Genomic DNA, 19411 nt, shown 5'->3' with positions numbered 1-19411 from the left:
CCGCGCCGATTCGATTTGCTCCGTCGCGATAGTCACACATTCAGCTCCCGACGGACCGTGTAAGTGCTGCATTCACTACCACTATTAATACCACTCCCCGTACCTCACTGGACCCTCATTGCGTTCACTTAATCCTCCATCCGGTAAAGATTGCCCTTCAAATACGAGCGTATCTTGCAAAAAGTAATAGGGTCGTACTGTTAAATGCCGCATGTAATTTTTGGTTTGCGATTGTAATTATCTATAGAAACGCTTTTCCAAGGGAAGAGTTCAATTATCGCGCGACGCTCCATCGGATTGATTGATTGGTTTCGACCCTGTTTGTATCCATCAACATGATAGACATACGACGCCATCGCATTCTACGGTGAATTACTAAACAAGTTTTGCATAATAGTGTATTGACAACCCCAACTTCGTACTGCAAGGGCAACAGCCAAATTTGTCTGTCGTAAACTAAATAATTTAATTTTTAATTCAGTCTAATTATACAATTTACATTTGTTGTATAAAAAATTGTAGAACATAGTTTAAAAAGAGAAACCGATCAACTATGAACGTACAACGTACGTGTGTGTTACCGTACAACTTGTTTCTATGTAACCGTTCGCTACATGACTGACGAGTGGACATCTCTCAGAGGACTTGCAATACTAAGCTGGACGAAGCAATTTAACCAATTTAATGTCGTCTGCGCCCATTGCCTGGCTCCCGCGCTCTTAATTTGAAAATAGACGCCATTGTATAGCGCTTGCGAAAACATTATTACTCAATAATTTCCAGCTATACCATCTTTAACATTCTCATCCGTCAACGATAAATAGCACTTCTTGGAATATTATTTAAAAAGTTGTTAAATAATCATAACCGTCGACGTATTGATAGCACACTTATTACCAATAAATAAAAACTACCACCTAAAATAGCCAGTTATAGCTTACATTATTTATAGCTTCAAAACGTTATTTTATTAAAGGTTCAACGAACCTGTTATAAGCCCGGTTGATATTTTTACCAAAATGTATAACAGGGTGTCATTTAAAACGGTTTTAGTATTAAGTAATTACTTGGTAGATTAATAAACTTTCTCATTAACTTTGGCACAAGTGATTACAAGACATAACGAGATTCCGACTGAAAAGTCAGGCACGGCAAACACGCGGGAGGTCGCTAGTTTTATCTAAACACCCTACTGCTTTATAGTGGTAAGTGCGTCACACTTATGTGCTAAATAATGTCTGTGGTAATATAGCGGGGCTGTGGTGGTAAATGAAATGTTACTTACATTTATCTTGCTCGTTAAAATATTTACGACTGTTTACCTTCAGCCATAAATTCCTGAGTGGATATTTTGATGGCTGTATTGTAGTTTGAATCATTTCTCCTTGCTTGAATTATATATTCATCTTTCATTCGAGAGGCCTTTGATACTAATATATACATTTATAAGAAGGGAATAAACTTTTGACCGCTAGAGAACATATCGCTATTGAAGCATGTGCTCTAACAGTCAAGAGTTTATTTCTTTTAAGTCATATATAATCGTATTTGAATATGATTTGATCTTTTTTAAGAAGCCAATTTTGCAGAATATATTTTATATGATAAAATCTTAATAAATATCAATTTTACTTAGATCTTTTAATATTCATCATATTCGCGATATTATATTTCAGATGTATTTTTTTATTTTATCACCAATAAGTATATGTATATATTTTTTTATTTTTAAAACAATAAAGCTGTTATCCCTTTGCCTTAATAATTTCATGAGATTTGTGGAGAAAGGTAGCATGATTATGTATTTACATACAATGAGACGTGGGCGAAAGAGTGAGAATGTTTAATCTCAGAGGTTCTCTTCCTGAAATAGGATTAAATTGCTGGCACACGGACAGGCTGGGATATTTTCTACTCAAATACGTCAATTAAACTAATGAGTAATAATCATCTTTATAATTATAATATTCTAAACCGTCTCACCAATTCTAAAATTTAAAGTCGAGGTATTTTTAAATTTTTTTATCATAAATGTAAAATATAATAATTAGGGGTTAAATAAACTGTATATGTTTGAGTGTGTAAGTGGATATGTGTGTTTGTGTTTGCAATGGTTTAAGTAAAAGAAATTATGCCCATTTTACACCAATCAAAATAAAATAACAGCCTAAACAAAACTATCATGGTATTTTATTGAAAACGTTCGGTTTTATTATTCCATGCTACAGGTAAATAGTTAGGTATGATAGAATGCACTGTACAGAGAAACGAGGGTCGGCGGCCATCTTGTATCAGGGGGTCAAATTAAATTGACATGCGGTTTGTGCAGACGTATTGTGTTTGTAGCGCAGCATTGTTGTCACCCCTAATTATACAGGTCCGCTGATCGTATGAGATTAGACGAAGGGATTAACGTAATGTGCGCCACGGATTTAAATTACCCTGTATCCAATTACATAAATCAGGCCCATTTTATATTTATCTTCGTACGTTGTATGGGAAAACTACAACAGCGTATATATCATCTCGCTTTGTACTACCTTGGTTTGTCAAATCACCTTTACAGCCGACCTTCTATTTATTAAAAAATCATATATGTATAATATTAGGTACTTTTAGCTTATTAGAGACATACATTTTTATTTGTTTTTAGTATATTGCGTTTTCAGTTTTTAACAAGATTTCTAATACGTTTAAATCCAAATCATACTTTAGAATATAAGGTCAAGGAATATTACTGATGTGAATGTAACGATATTATATACTCTAAATTTTTTAGATTTGAAGCACGTATTTAATTAAAAACTTTTCATACAATGCAGGGTCCGCTAAAGCAATATGGTAAAAATCTTTGAACGTTGTCATAAAATTATCGCCTCGCAACGAAGGCAGGGCTAGACGCCACGTCAGCGCAGCACGCCAGGAGTTTAGCATATCGCTTGAGCTCGCTAAATCCCACGACATAATACAGACGTTCGCCCCCAACTCCCTATGTAAAAGCCATTATCGAACCCTAATACTATTTTAAAAAATGGCCATCTTAAACTGAACGGTTTCATAGAAAACTTTTCGCGAACAGACACGTAATAGGATTGGATGGAGATGGCGAAGTAATAAAGCGTGTTCTGTAATGTATTTATAGAAGAAGCCGACACTGCCGCGCAGATTGCCTTATATCTCTCCTTCGTAATTATAATAACATCTTGATCGATACTTATGATCAACTAAGTATATTTTTGGTCGCTTTGAAGATTTGTCTGAAGTTGTTATTCTCTGTTTTATTACGTTTGAATTAATTTAAGCTTCTACATATAACTTGGTTTATCTACAAAGTTGTGAATATCTCTGACTGATGCAGACCGCAAAGCAGAAAACTCCTGTATTCTAATAATAAAGAACTGTCGTTTATCAAACAGATTAAATTGTCAAAGTAAAAAGTTTCTTAATTAAAATTATAACAAAAAAGGAAATGAAATGTATTATAAGAAAGCTATAGTTCTAAATCCCAAGTAGTACTGTTCAAAGATTTTATTTACACTATTCATCTAAACTCAGCTAATTATCGTAATGGACTGAGTAAATTTCCTTATTCCACTACGAATTCTTATTAAAAGAAATTACGTAATAGAAAATTACGGTTTATTTATAAATACATAGGTATTGTTAAAGATATTTTTTTTTCAAGCTAATATTTTACTTTGGTTATAAATTCCATTGCTTTAAATATTCGGTTTAAATGTTATTAAAATCTAACATCTATAACTTGTCATTAAATTAAAGAAAACGGAAACTATCACCTATGATAGCATTTTACAAATTAAAGGAAACAGTCAAAGGCCGATTCGATTTGGCAACATTAACTGCCAATAATGTTACCTGATACCAAAATAAACGAATGTAGATAATGGACGGCAGGATCAATACAAAGTAATCGCGAGCGGATCCAATAAGCTCAACCAAAACAACGGGGGTCGCAGCGGACGGGCTCGGAGCCGACTACCGAGTACCGAACATGGGGAAACAATATGGCGGCATGCAAATAGCTCGGCCATTATCGCACCTGGGCAGCGCGAGCCGCCCGACGAGTAAACAAGATTACGGGAATTGAATGGCTAATTAGGGGAAAAGAAGCGGCCCCAGTGAGCTGAGTTATCGCACCTCGTCTCTGCCATATTTCACGATGCTTAAGTCGCCTTTATTGTTTGGCCGCCTCTTGTTAAGCTAAAGAGGCTTGTTAGCTTATCTACAGAAGTCTAGGAGTGCATTAACTACCATCACAGCCACAAGCTGAGATTTACTGCAATACAAATATGCTAGGATAAATAACGAGAGCGCTAGAAAGCACTAACAACGAAAAGCTGCTTTCTTTTAATCACTTATGCCTCGCATATTAATGCTAGTTAATATGTCATAAAGGCGATACTTGGTTGAGTTCATTGCGGGTCATTTACGTCCAATTTTTATGGGCCTCGATGACAACTTAGTTACGCGACAATATAATTCCCGAATTATGTGGGCTGCGGCCACTCCGCATCAAATAAGAAAGCACTTAATCAATGTCCAATTAATTAATTAGTGGCGTTTATAGATAATACAATAAACATATTTACGGGTTGATTTCGTTAATTCAATGTTATCAGTTTAATTACGTGTGCCGCTGGCGACGACGGCGCCGCTGCCAGCTTTATGCTGCCGATATATCGAGTATATTATGAGGGCGTATTTAAAATAGCTTTTACATTATCACCATTAATACATTCTATAGATTTTATTGTATTGCATAAAAATAAATTACAGTCACAAGTAAAAGTGAGATAACTCTATTAAATCTGGGCAAATGAAAGTATGAATATAAGTATGGCTATGTTATTATTAATTACTGAGAACAACGTCCTAACTATTATATTAAAAACGAAAGTGAGTTTGTTTGTTTGTTACGCGTCCACGTCATAACTACTCTATCAACTGACAAGAACTTATTCATACTCGTTTTCAGGGATAGAGAGAAGAACTTAGGGTACCTGCCACCACCTTACCAGGCCCTTCATCTCTCGCGGATGGAAACTAATACTCTATATCAAGTCATGACCTCAAGTAATCCATTTGTAAGCGAGATTATCCGTTTTTCGATATAAATTATGCTTTGACATACACGATTCGCTATTAATAAATCCAATCTTTGGTAACTTTAATCAAGGATATGATTTAAAGAGGTGTATCCGGTTCGGGCACGCCACCCGTAATTTAATTACTAACATGTAGACCCTGTCACCGTGCCCACACAGAACCATTTTAATACAAGATTAATGAACTACACTATGAGCTATTTTATAGTAATAAGTATTTAATTACTGTACAATTAATATTATGTTTTTTTAATGAATCATTTCGATTTGTTTCATCGTCGTATCGGTTTATTGGACTTGATTAAAGTAAAATATTGAAACTTAAATTAACATTTCCGATTTGTTTTTTTTTTCGTGAAAGAAGTTTAAGTTTGTATATTTTATTGAAACCTTTAAATTTTTTTTCCACTACTAAATATTATACAATAGTATGGAAAGTGCAAACGTGTATGTATAAAGTCCAAGATAAAGTTTTATGTAACAAGGCTACCCAAAGCGACTTTGTATGAGCAAAATTAAGATTCTATGTCATGATCTGTTGTAAATAAGGAGATTAGATGGAAAAAAATATTATTCCTAATACTTCAAGCTATTTATTAGCTTGTACTGACCAATCGCCACTTACCACACATCCTACGTCTTATGTAAAATTACATTAAAAGTAAAGTAAAGTAAGTTCCCGATACTACTTGACTAATGTCTTTTTTATTTTTGGGAAAAAGGTGTGGAGTTTACTCCACCACACTGATCTAATGCATGTCGGTTAATAACATGTAACTAATTTTCATACTACTAATGCAAAAAATAAATTGAGCACATGAAAATTAATTATTCTTCAATGGAATGGATATCTCGCAATCTATCTAAAAACAGCACCAATTTGCAAATTATAAATTGTAATTTTGTTATCAGTGAACATTTAAAATGAATCTGGTATCATATCATAATGATAACGATTAATAGTGTCTGTTAAACTAAAATAAATTTGTACGATATTATAGTAAATATTTCTATTCAAGTTTACAATTTTAAATCCCTTCATTAATTTTTGAAACTTACTCTGACCCGCGGTTCGGAAAAGCCAAACACTTTGTCTAGAAGAAGGCACAAAGTTCCATAATTTCTTTGCCGAGATAAGAGGCGAAAGTTCACGCAGGAGCGGAGATTTATGACATCACCGTCGCTCCTTTCACTAAATAATAAAAGGCCTGCTGTAAAACGCGGTGGAGGCATAAAACTTTTACGTCCATACAACCCGTTGGAGTAAGTAAACGGAGCATGTAGGGCGCGTCGTGCTACGATACCAAATCTCCATAAAAGGCAATCAGTGCCTTTACAATAGTTCCTTGTCGCATAAATTGTACGCCAACGTAAATGTCATTCTGTACTAAACCATACCAAAAATATTAATTATTTTTAAATATCATGACAGAAACATTAATGTACTACAAACATTGAATGCATGCACGTTCAAATTTTCATTTCGATTTACCTCTGCAATTGTCAATACGGTAAATTGCACATAATACAGCTAAAAATATAAATGCTAGCCAATTTAAGTAGATCGTAATGTCAGCAATTGATAAAAAAATCTTAATTCTTTATTATTTGTCTAAAATATTATGTTACAAAACCCGTCTCCTTTTCAATCTCACATTAAAAACGCCGGCATCAAAGGCCTATTGAAATCCTAAATTTTGTTACGTTTTTTAGAACTAAGTAAGATCACTTTTGTTATACGCAAGTAGCAGCTATGAATACAAAAGTAACAGTCTGCAATTGTGTTTTTATTCAAGAGAAACTGAATATAAATAAGCTACGATTTAATAAATTTTTAAAGGTTCTATGTCAATTCTAATCAGTGAATTTTAAAGCATATTCATGAATCATAAAGTTGATTGTTGCATGTGCTATTTCTAGTAAAAGTTAGACGCGGTACGTGCCAAAGTCTGTTGAAACTTACAACTACAAGCTATTGAATGTCGGCCTTAATTCAAACTAACTACAGCTTATTAATAGAATAAGAATTCTATATAAATATATAATTTTTTGTATGATTTATACTGATATTATTATTTATTAATTATACAAAATCATAACTAAATTAATTGCGTGATTTTTAAAGGCAAATTTAGATAAATAAAGTGTTGAATACATAATATTTAATATGAGTTATCCTTGCGTTTCTATTATCGCATGATCACTGGAGGGACCGACGGGTGACAGACAAAATTCTTGCTTGACATTTATGCAGTGTCACTGGCTTTCAATAGAAATGCTTCGATTACTTATTTTTTATCAAGCTACTTTTTTATTTTTTTACATGTCCAGTTAATGTTGAACATCCATGAACGGTTTAACGATAATCTAATCGAATGATTCTACTAAACAACAGTATGTAATACTTTCACTAATGTGTGCTTAATTAAAAACATACAAATATAATCTACGTGTTCGGTGAAAACAAAAAAGACGTAGTATTAGTTGTAGTGTAGTAGTAGTGTAGTTTGATTTTTCATATAACTCTTATATGAAATTATAAAACTAAAAACAATCTGTATCTCACTGTGGGTGTGGGTTCTCCTCGTCTTCTCTCAAGGACCAGCTTTTTCATGCTTATTTCTACAAACTGCACCAATAAGTGGTTTGTAGATACAGGTTTGCTAAATATTTTATTATTCAAAGAACATTTTATATATATAAATTAAGCACACGAAAACTGTTTGACGCTTTACCGGATTTGTAACTGCGATATTTCAGTAAGATCCACAGGTTCTATCCACTGGGCAGTTTAATTATATATATATATTTTTAAAGTATAATAGCAATGATTACTTTTAAGGTATTACTTATACTTTTTTTTTTCTCCTTCAATTAAATCTTGTGTTACTATAATAGCCCAAGGAGTCAGTATCGAAATTTCATATCGCTAGGTGGCCTACTGTCATTGCGCTATTTACTATTTATTTATTAACTTCTACATATTTTAAAAAAGTAAAATCAAACAGACCTTACCTCTTAATTTCGTCTCATATCTCTCGTCGTTGTGAGTCGATAGGTAAATATTAATATTGAAATACCCTGTCGAACATTTCAAGCTACGGCAATGAACGCCTTGATCCGAATGATAACGACACTTCAATTTTTTATAAATCCGTATCTACTTTCAATCATTTCCTTTCATGATTATTTGATACAATTCTCCCGTTAAATTTATTATATAAGCAGTCGTTGAAAATAGAATAATATTCGTTTTTATCATAATTGAATGTTGTTTAAAGTGGATTAGTAAATACAATAGTGAATGGAGTTTCGGGTGTAAATATGGAGGCGATCAGATTGGAACGAAGACAATACTTTTACATCAAGACGGGGGGGATAGGGGAGCTATTGGTATGCGTAATGGTAGATCGAATTTCGTATTTGTTCGTGGAGTCGTTAACAGCACCTTCACGGTTGTTTATAAAGAAAACAAAACCCTTTAGCCTACGCGGAGGTGAAGGCTGCGGGCGGGAAACCCGACCCTAACGAACTCACTAAATCCACCATAAATATCAAAATGAATTTAATATCAGCATTGTTACGGTGTATGATTAACCTTGTACATGTTGGAAAATAATGGTTGTTGTTCACAAAATTTGCCAATAATTGTGTGTTTTGGTAATATTTTTGCTGTAGGTTACGTTATATCCTGCATGGAATATGCACAACATTTATTTGTAATGCATTAATAAATTATGTAATGTTGTCTGAATATCTAACATAACCATACGTTTGTTTTGCGTAGGAAAGTCCTGCTTTCAAATTATCACTGTATTAAGGGGTAAGGGGCATTAAATGAATTAATAGAAAGTAGAAGAAAACTCTTTCGAAAAATATAGGAAGCCAATCCACAGCAGTAAAGTTTGATTCCGTAAATGAACCATTACACCATTCACCTCACCATAATCTTCGGTGCTGTGCTCGAAATAAATTATCAATAATAATATAACACCACGAAACGTCAGCGATACTGGCCATAGTTAGATGACCTGCGACCTTTGGTTAATACTTACATGTTCCGAGTTTCATCCACTGAGCCATGTAACCATCTCATCCAGTTCCTTTAACTGTACAAAAAGAATCACCAAATAAAGATATGATATAATTTTAAAAATTCATAGGGATTCCATTTGATGCAAAAAATAAATGGTCACGTATCGTTTACCAGAGATTATTCCATTTTAACCAACCAATAAGGGTGTTATTTATTTGTACATGATATTACGTGGAATTTCATTGTCCATATTGTATTGCCAACGGATTACGAACATTTGAAATGCAGACATAAGCGTCATGATGTCACTGAAAGTCTGTTAAGGCTATTGGAATTTTTTTACCTACACAATGTATTTCTAGCACTTAATTACTCTTCCACTACAACTCGCCTCAAATAAAAACAATTTAAATGAAATAAAACGTCTGTAATATTAAACGAACTAAACATAAACTAAGCTAAATGGAACACCCCGGTTACATTTTCCATTTCTGGGTCACGCAACAGCTTACCATTAACACTTTTTTCATGGTATGAAAAAATAAATTAACAAAATGTAAACAAAACCACTGTAACTTTGTGTATTCGTTTTTGGTAAGATGGAGTGAAAGCAAAAAAAATCATGACTACAAATAATAAACATTTTTATTTATTCGCTGTCTGACCCGACTTCATACGGATCAGATAAGTTTTTTTTTTGACAAAAATTGTCGAGAAACACACACACACACACACATACTCAAATACTTGATCCAGGAGTTTAGAAAAGTTTCAGTGATGTACACACATACATTAAAGTTAACTGTTTAACGATACGAATAATAACAAAAGACTAACAGTAAGTTAGCATAGTGATTAACGTTGTATAAATTTTATAAAATATTCTAAGAGTGTGAACCATAAAAAAATGTATAAAATATTCACTCTGAAATACCTGATGTCGTTTGAAATTATGACATATTGTAGGTAGCCCTAGACACGTTCAAAGTATTCGTGTATGGAACTTTACGATGTCCGTAAGTCTTGGTACACGGTATACCCGTGTACATACCAAAAAGTCGATGGCGCGTGAACGAAAGTCACGCGCCAAGGATTTCGTACCCACACGTCCCGGCTGTCCGTATGCTCGTTTTGCCTGATCATTCTACAGCAGCTTTTACGTACAAACTATGTTTTATTAAAGTCAGAAATTCGAACTGCTAATAGCTTCCTGCATATTTGTCTTCGTTTATTCTACCTGTTGGAATTGATCGATTATAGTAAAATTAGACTTCAGAACCTAACACTATTATTTATTTTATTACGTAATATATAAATATTTTATAATATATACGAAAAATAATATAAGTCTTCATATAAATTTATAGTACTTTAAATAGTTATGGTAATCATATTAATAAAAATATTATTGTATTTTGTAACTAACGGCGAGTCTCACTCCAGGATAAAGACCCTCTCTCATCTTGCCTTTAGAGGTAGAAAACATAATTTGTCTTTTACAGTTAGTGTTAATAATACAAAAAAATGACAAATCATGGATCAAATAATGACGTATCAAAAAGTTTTTATATCACTTAATATTAAATTTATTCTCAATTAATATTAATACGTTTCTCTTAATAATGTAAATTACCCTCAGCATTATGATCGTTTGTGCTATTGTACTATTATCGTTGAGAACGCAAACGCGCTAATGATATCGTATAGCCAAATTTTGACAATGATGTTTACTCACCTTGCTACACCCACTCTTCTATGTAACAGCTTTGTATGCACATTATATACCACAATATCGACGCAGAAATGGTGATCATTATGGATTGAGGGTTTCATTACGAGATTGGACTCGTAATTTGAATATTATGCACATTGAAAATTGGACTAGGGATAGCGCTTACTGCGTTACGTTACACGAAGAAACTAAATATAATTTCGTTAGAAATACAAGGATGTTTTATTAAATTTAACAATCTCCGAGATTTACAGAAGTTTTAAGTTACGTTAATTCAACGAACAAAATTTAAAATATAAAACACAAAATAATTAATTAAAGTCATGACTTTATCTTAAGTTGAATAATTTTGAGTTTACGTTTTATTACTACAAGAAATATTTTGACAAAGTCGTTGAACCGACGTGCATTAATGAAACAATTAATCAATCTTAATCGTGTAATGACAAACATTCCCGTTCAACAGATTCCATTAAATTATAATATATACATGTATAAGGTGCCTCCCACACAACAACGAGTAGGCTAATAGAATATGTTAATCATAAATATATAATACAATTTTTTTTCTTCATCAACGATCTCGTAAAATAACTGTCAAATACATCAGTATTAGTGAAGAGAGCGAGGCTGGGACTTGCATTATCTAAGTTGAATTATTATAATTTGTATAAATTTATATATCACCAATGAGAAATATTCCTCCATCGTCGATATTTACAGGCTGATTATTTCAAACCTAAACGGGACGAGTTTCTCTCATTTATTTTCGTTCGTGCAAAGAATCCAGGAGTTCTGTGTCAATGTCATATCTTTTTTATTTCTTAGGGTACTTAATATATATCTGGGGTGATTTAGGCCTAAGTATTTTTCATATTAATTAAATTAAATTCAGATTGTTTTATATTCATAGTATGCAAAATATTTGATTTGATCGGAAACATATTATAATGATATGTAATATTTATGGATGCATGGATCGGTTGAAGCCTCAAATCAAAGTAGAATGAAACGACAAAATTTCGCTAAAAAACTTTTATTTTTCCTTATTGAAAATGAAAGTTCTGTTTACAGTGTATTTAAACAGTTTAATGGAACAACATAGGCTTTGCATACGCGGTGTCAAGATCACATTAGTGTACTGTCGCGCGTCGAACCACTGGCACAGCCGCGGCCCGCGGGTGACACGCGCCCCGTCCCCTGCCCCGCTACTTTCTCGCTACCCCCAACCCTCGCACCACGCATGCTCCAATTATAATCTCTTTAGGGATGTACACTGTCGATTATGTTTTTTTTTTAATAAAAAGTAAGAAAGGTTTCTGGATTCCATTAAGGGAGCTAGTTTCCTTAAAACTTCCAATTGTACAAATCTTTACTGAGTTTTATAATTATATCATATTTCATTTGTATTTTTCGACAATGCCATGAAAGGCTTCATGTTAAATGAAACATAATATTTGTGACATCTAACCAAGAAACTGACAATGTTAAATACGATAACCACCCGCGGTGGATAACTCGATATCTCGACATGGCATAGGGCTGCATTATCCGATCGTGTAGAGTGCGCGCGCAGTGGCGTCGCGAAGAGGGCATCAAATCGCCTGCGGAGGGCGGCCGGTCCGCGCGTTCCCGCTGTCTATCGCGCGGTCACTCGATTCAACACCTCGGACGGCGAGAGGTATACTTCGTGCTCGATGCACGACCTGTTCCACGGTCACTGACCGATACCGTGCGAGCGGTCGCATCGTCTCTCGACCTCCGCCCTTACCGGTATACGCCGCGACCTGAGGACGCCATGAGCCCCTATCGTTTTCGGGCACTTTACTTGCAATGGCAGGTAGCGCCACCGATGGCGTGATACTCGACAATTTCTACTTTGCGCCGCAATATCCCTTGATCGTGTGTCCGACTTTAATTTATTTTTTATTGTTTCTAAGTGTTTATTATTCTCCTAAACTGTGTTTCGTAATGATATGCTCCGAGTTACACGGCGCACGATAGCTCTCGTGTATGTGAGTTACAAGTCCACAGACATAGCGACGTATAGCGTGAGTTTTTTATAAACTGCTCCAATTTTTTATGAATGAATATGCGAGACTATTCAAAATGAAAGCGTACGATTTGCGTTTGCGTTAAAATTACTGTAGTAAAACGCCACATATTAAAGCTTCACGCATGATTCAAAGTTAGCTTTTGTAATTATATAACAATATGCTGTACAGCTTACGAAAGGTAAAATACTTTTTTATATTTAGATAAAATACTTTAAATAACGTGTTTTAGTGAACAACGTTTTATTATTAGTCTTAGCTATTTTAATTTTTGCAATTATAAGAAGAATAATCTATATTAGCATACAATCCATCTCTTTAAATAAGTTGTTTTCTTCGTTTTCGAATGACATCATGCTGATAGATAAAGGTTATAATTAACATAAATAATGGCATATAAATACTTTATTCTGGCATATTTTCAAAATGATATTATTTTATGATTAATAATTATTTTCTGTATGAGTATACAAATCTAATTAGAAAATAAATAAGAAACACTGGATATTGGTAAACAATTTTTACTATTTACAATTTTTCATAACTTAGTACTTATCACTACGGTTTCTTAAACCATAACTATGCTAAACCACCGATAAAATAATCACATAAGTACATGCATATACTATAAATAGTATTTTGTTTTATCATATGCAATTAACAAGCTATACGAACATAAAAGCGCGCTGTAATATTCCTGATCAGAAATTAAGATATCCTAATCGTAATCCCAAGCAGCGCTTTATAAAAGTCGTTGTTTTTTAATCAGACTGATATAAAATGTGCGTTCAGAAAGCTATAGCCTACGGATACATTTTAAATTCAAGCTTCGATATAAAAAATCCTTCAGAATGTCTTCTAAAATTGAATTTGCAAATTTAATGTACAGGGAACACAATATTGAATTCCGATTTTATTTATTGAACTGCAACGGAAATTGAAAAGAACCACGCTTTCGTTTCCGATTTATATTGTTTGACTTGTAGACCGCATGCCGTGTGCTTTATATTCACATGAACGTAATCTATTTCAAGTTACTGCTAAGTTTCTTGAATATGTGTTTCGCTATTGAACAAACTTTAAACTTTGAATACATTCCCTACAATCGGACACACAACCGAGTTATTTGAATAAATACAGTTTCCGTTAGACGTCGAAAAGGATCTCTTGAATTTACGTACGTAGCTAAAATTTAAATATATTTTTTGTTATCATAACATTCATTTCTACAGTTTCAATTGAATATCGTTTATGATCAAAATATCACAATGTTATTTTAAAATAATTAATAAATATCTGAACCCACCAAAAAACCTTATAAAGTATCTAAAAATAAAATAAACATTGTATTGCAACTCAATTTTATAAGTTATAAGACAAAACTTTGTAATATTTAGAGCTCTTTAAGTAAATAACTAATTATTACTAGATATGATTGTACCGAAGAGACGACAAACTTATGCAAGCGATTTAATCTAGATACTTGACATAAATAATTTTTTGTATTATTCTGTTTTTAAATTATTTAAGTTACTTGCTCACAATAGTCCCCTTTGTCGAAATCGTACCGGTATCCATCAAAATTAATTAAGACCGAAGATTGTGGTATCAGTTTCCGAATATGCAATTACGGAAACATAAATTTTCCGATAGTATCGACAGTCAACCGAACGATTGCACTATAGAATTTATAAAAGCTTTCCCCCGACTTAATTGCAAAGTTTTTGCAGGCAAAGCAACCGCTTTAATGCAATGCGATGATAGGATAGGGTGCACCGTGTGTTACAATCATTGTGAGGCAGTTCATAAACCGTCATGTGAGCATGTTTTTAAATGCTAATAGGGGAAAGTCTAAATTATAATGTATATTATTCTTCAATTGCGCTTTGACGTTCCCTACATTCACAATCTTGTTTTGTTAATCATAATAACAACGTACAACGAAAATTATTAAAAAAGTAACTACTTACAATATTTAGGTACAGTAAATTTTATTGCTAATAAAAATAACTAAGTAGAATATTTTTTTTATAATCAAGATAAATAATAAAATTCTAAAGATTTCCATTTATTATTTTATATTTGTTACGCGTTGTTTCACAACATGTCCGATATTTTTTTCCATGTGATTGTTATTCGTATTGGATAGCAAGAACCTGTTCGAGGCACATTAACGGCAACTTGAACTCGGACCCCGGCATCAATTAGGTTTGACTTGAACGCAATTATGTACTCAAGACTAAATTGCTGGAAAATTCGTCGATAGTTAATGGCTTAGTTTTAACCGTGACACATGACGAAGATTGCCTGCGTTCACACGCTAATATCCGATTGTTACCGACTCATTTTTATGAAACAGCATTACTAAAAAATAGCAACTGAACGATTCGCCGACGGCGATACTTACCTACCAAACACAATTATTAATTATCTATATCTTTTATGAATCATACAATATAAAAAGAACGATAAAAATATTTTTTTTATGGCAGTAGAAAATAAAACTAATGTAGTGTTCATAAAATGTTTTTTACCGTTTAATTAGTCGTCTAGTTCATTTTAATACATAAAATTGCGCAAATTCCAACGAATAATGTCTTGTCCCTTTGTTTTTCTACTCCGTCACGTGTTTCAAATGAAACAACACGCACACATTGTTTGCTATAGCTGGTCTAATGTCCTCAGCTAATGCGCCAGCGGTCCGACAAGAGGACAATTTCCGGGCTCGCCCCTACCTACCCATTACGCTCTAGAAACAATTCTCCAAACATTATAATCATTAATAACAGAAAGTTACCATTTGCCGTTGGTTGATTTCAAAGAGATGATAACTCCAATAAATAGTAAGCGTTGACAAATATCGATGCGTATATCAACGACAGCTCTTTTATCACCTTTTACAAAAATCAACACAAAGTTATAATTTATTAGCTAACAGATGCATCAAATTTTTAATCATTTTAAGTTTAGCTACCCAAATATAAAATATTGTTTCAAGTTCCGTTAAAATACTGTATCAAAAATATTCAAGCTTGTAAAGTACCTAAATATTTCAAATCATATGTTAAAATGAAACTACGTGAAAGAACTAGGTAATCAATAATATGTAAAAACAACTGAAAAATAAAAATATACTTTATTCAAGGTCATAGGATTTAATTGAGCGTAAACCTACTTCTATTTCTTGTCAATTCTACTTGTTTTAACAAAGAAGAAAAGAAGCGTCGTCAATAAAATAAGTAATTAATTTCAAATGAAATTCACATATTAAACTATACTTGAATACTCTACACATTCATATTATATATTGTGTAATATGTCGTATTTTTAAAATACTATTTAAATTTATTAATAAGCAAAGGTTAAAAACATCTGCGGAATTTAATCACAGAAACAAATGCTTTGCTCCAGGAGTGACACTTATAAGTCTTTGCTAAGTCAAAAATTTTGTATTATAAGTTTACTTTTACTTTAACTGTGTTTTAAGCTGTTAGAAATTTAAAATATTACCATTTCTACTTTTGAACATGCATTTAAGTTTAAGAAAAAAATCTTTAAGTGTTGACTGCTGAATGAAGCAAAAACTATACTTGCTGACAGATATGGGCCTAATGACAAATTAATTGTTAAAACATGGCGAAAGGCAACCGAGCAAAAAGTTTAAATATAAAAAGTGAATTTTATTTGTGGGTGTACTTTGCAAGGAGCGCATTTGTTTTGGATACCGAAGTGAATCCAGCGTCGTGTCGCGGCCCCTTTCAAAACAAGCGCGTCCGCTTCTGTCGGATGTAATATTGCTCGGAGAGCGTTTGATCTCTCTTTATAAAACTCTTCATACGTCAAATTAGAGGCGAATTTATTTTCTTCAAGTAGCTAGAGCGGCAAATTTAAACTCTAATAGATATATCTTATTCCAAAATAGACGTTATTTTCATGTATAGAGTATGAAATGTTAAAGAAGTCAGAAATAGAAGAGATATTTAAGCCCCCAATTAGCCGTTACTTGGAAGATACCATAATAATAAGTTATCAAGAACAACATTTTGTTTTATTTCTCTAGTAAACGACTACAATTTATGCGTACTAATGTAACCTGTAAATGACACACTGGCTAAGGGTTTCTGTCCGTTTTAAGGAGAAGGCTTCGTAGTAGAATAAACCATTGCGGTTTGGTGGGATATTTTATCCAACACATTTAGGTTTACTTACGATGTTTTCCTTAACCGCCGAGTACGAGATAAATACAAACAAAATAAAAAAAGTTCTTTTGTGCTTGTCCCGGTTAAGATTCACGTCTCCCAGTCACTGGGTCATCACCACTCCCTAAACACATATCTTACTTTATCAATTTTGAAACTCAGTTGCAAGTTTTGAGCCATATATCTCAAATTAAATAAGATCTTGTAGAAAAAATGACTGTTGCCATGGAGAACACGGGTGACGTTAACTCGCAATTCTAGACATTAAGATATCAGTCTTCTTGAAAGTTCGCTTGGTCTTCATATATGTAAATAAAACAAGTGATGGATTATATGCGATTTTGAATTAAGACAATGTTTACTGTTATTTATTTTACACGAGACATAATCTCGAAGATATTTGCCTTTTTTAACTGAGAGAGGTGATAAATAATAATAATATTTTAAGATATTCTAGTATACAAAGTAACTGTTTCGTTTCTTATTATTTTCCTCCGTAGAACACCTATCAAACAAGCGGTAGCTTAACGTTCAACTGACAAGATAAATTTGTAAGATGTTAGTATAAACGTGCTTGTTGGAGCCTATTTGAATAAAGAATATTTTTTGATCTCGAGTAAAGTAATTTAAAATGCAGAGTAGTTGATAAAAAGTTTTATTACTTAATATCTTTAATATCTTCACCTGAACTGGATTGTGTATATTAATAAACGTTTTAGGCTTAGAGGAAGTACAGGGAAACTTCAATAAAAGAACTGTCTATATGCCATTTTTCCCCGTGGGCGTCGTAGGAGCTAACTAAAGGAATTTTTACTCGACGCTCCCATGAATCGAATACGCAAGCGCCTACGCGTATTGGGGAACCAACCCACCAGCAAAAGCATTCCTAGGGAAAGTTCTATCAAATCCTTTTTATATAGAGCGCACTTACTTTACAAACCTCAATTGAATGAGAAAAGCGTAAGCTAATTATAACGATTAAACTTAACAATAGATTTATTCATTTTAATTCTAAATATGTACCGTCTTTGATAAATGAAATATACCGCACGCGAGCGCTGTTTGCTCCCACGACAATTATAGTAAATATGTGCAGCAAATCACATACTCCGAAATGAGGCATAAAATGTTAGAGTGGAGGCTTGGGAACAAGACGGGCGTGCGTAATTACCCGTCGAGAATGTGGTCGAGTCCTGCGGCCGGGCAGCCTCCGACCGCGTCTAAACTAGGAATAAAGTGCTCATGTCGTACCCTTAACTCGTTAATTACGCCTAGAAACTAAATTCAAATGTTACTGATTCTCTGAACGAGGAATGAAAAGGTTGCAATGAACTGGTTTGCTCAACTCAATGAAATATTCTTTGTACTTATGTATAATGTCAATGATATCTTAATTAATTTTCAAGAAGCTCATCAAAGAGATCATAATGAAGTGTCTGATTATTCAAAATATTTTGTAAAACAGCTCCTTCAGTGATCACGTACTCGCACTTATCTCGAGTTTTTTTACTTAAAGCAGTGTTGTCTGAACAAAGAGTGTTGAAGTGTTCGCCTCCTCGGGGCATCTATTAAGCAGACAGGAATCGTTTCCCACAGCCCGCTCTCGGCTCGTCACGGAATCAATATCGTCTTTTATTTTATGAAACGTGCTCCACATACACACACACGCGCGCACGTGTAACCGTATCCATCGCCACCGCGACTAGGGCCGTGCCACACAACAATAAGTGAACAAATATAAGGAGAATCCCGTAGTTAAAGCGAATTTCTTCTCTGTTACGCGTGTTTATTCACTCGATCTATTCAATCTTGGAAGCTTTAATTAAAGTCTGCCTTCAATCGTGATATTAGTTTTTCATTCAGTTAATTAACTAAGTTACTTGATATAAAAAGTATATTTATAGTTCGAATATTTACATTCGTTGATGTAATTATAAATAAATAACAGATTTTTTTTCATTATAACAGATAACTAGTGATATATTGCATGTATTTTGAAAACAGATAATGAAAAAAATAAAGTTCGTTAAATGTTTAATATATTTCGAATTTATTAAACATTTGCAATAAAAAATAATATTAGACTGCTTCATCCCTGAATATTATTACTCTTAAATAGTCCTAATATAGCGAAGCCTGCAGATGTCAAGTGTGCAGCGATTCATTGACATTTTTACGAGAAGAAACTTCAAACCTTTACGCCAATTAAAATAGTTGAGTAATTTTTTGTGGCGCAGTGAGATGGATGCTAAAACACATTTGGG

At 33.3% G+C, this 19411-nt stretch overlaps 1 protein-coding gene across 3 annotated transcripts in view; it reads left to right on the top strand.

Annotated features, from left to right (window-relative positions):
- The first annotated feature begins 12507 nt into the window (after positions 1 to 12507).
- LOC125077554 (teneurin-a) overlaps positions 12508 to 19411 on the top strand; it is a 49150-nt gene continuing 42246 nt past the window's right edge. For all 3 annotated transcript variants that reach the window (XM_047689487.1, XM_047689486.1, XM_047689485.1), the window contains exon 1: positions 12508 to 12575. The gene's annotated coding sequence lies outside the window, so the exon portion shown is untranslated. The remainder of the gene's footprint in view (positions 12576 to 19411) is intronic.

Source organism: Vanessa atalanta, chromosome 4 (genome assembly GCF_905147765.1).
Source record: "Vanessa atalanta chromosome 4, ilVanAtal1.2, whole genome shotgun sequence".
Lineage (NCBI taxonomy): Eukaryota > Metazoa > Arthropoda > Insecta > Lepidoptera > Nymphalidae > Vanessa > Vanessa atalanta.
The sequence above is the reverse complement of the archived record's forward strand: the minus strand, read 5'-3'. Positions and strand labels throughout refer to the sequence as shown.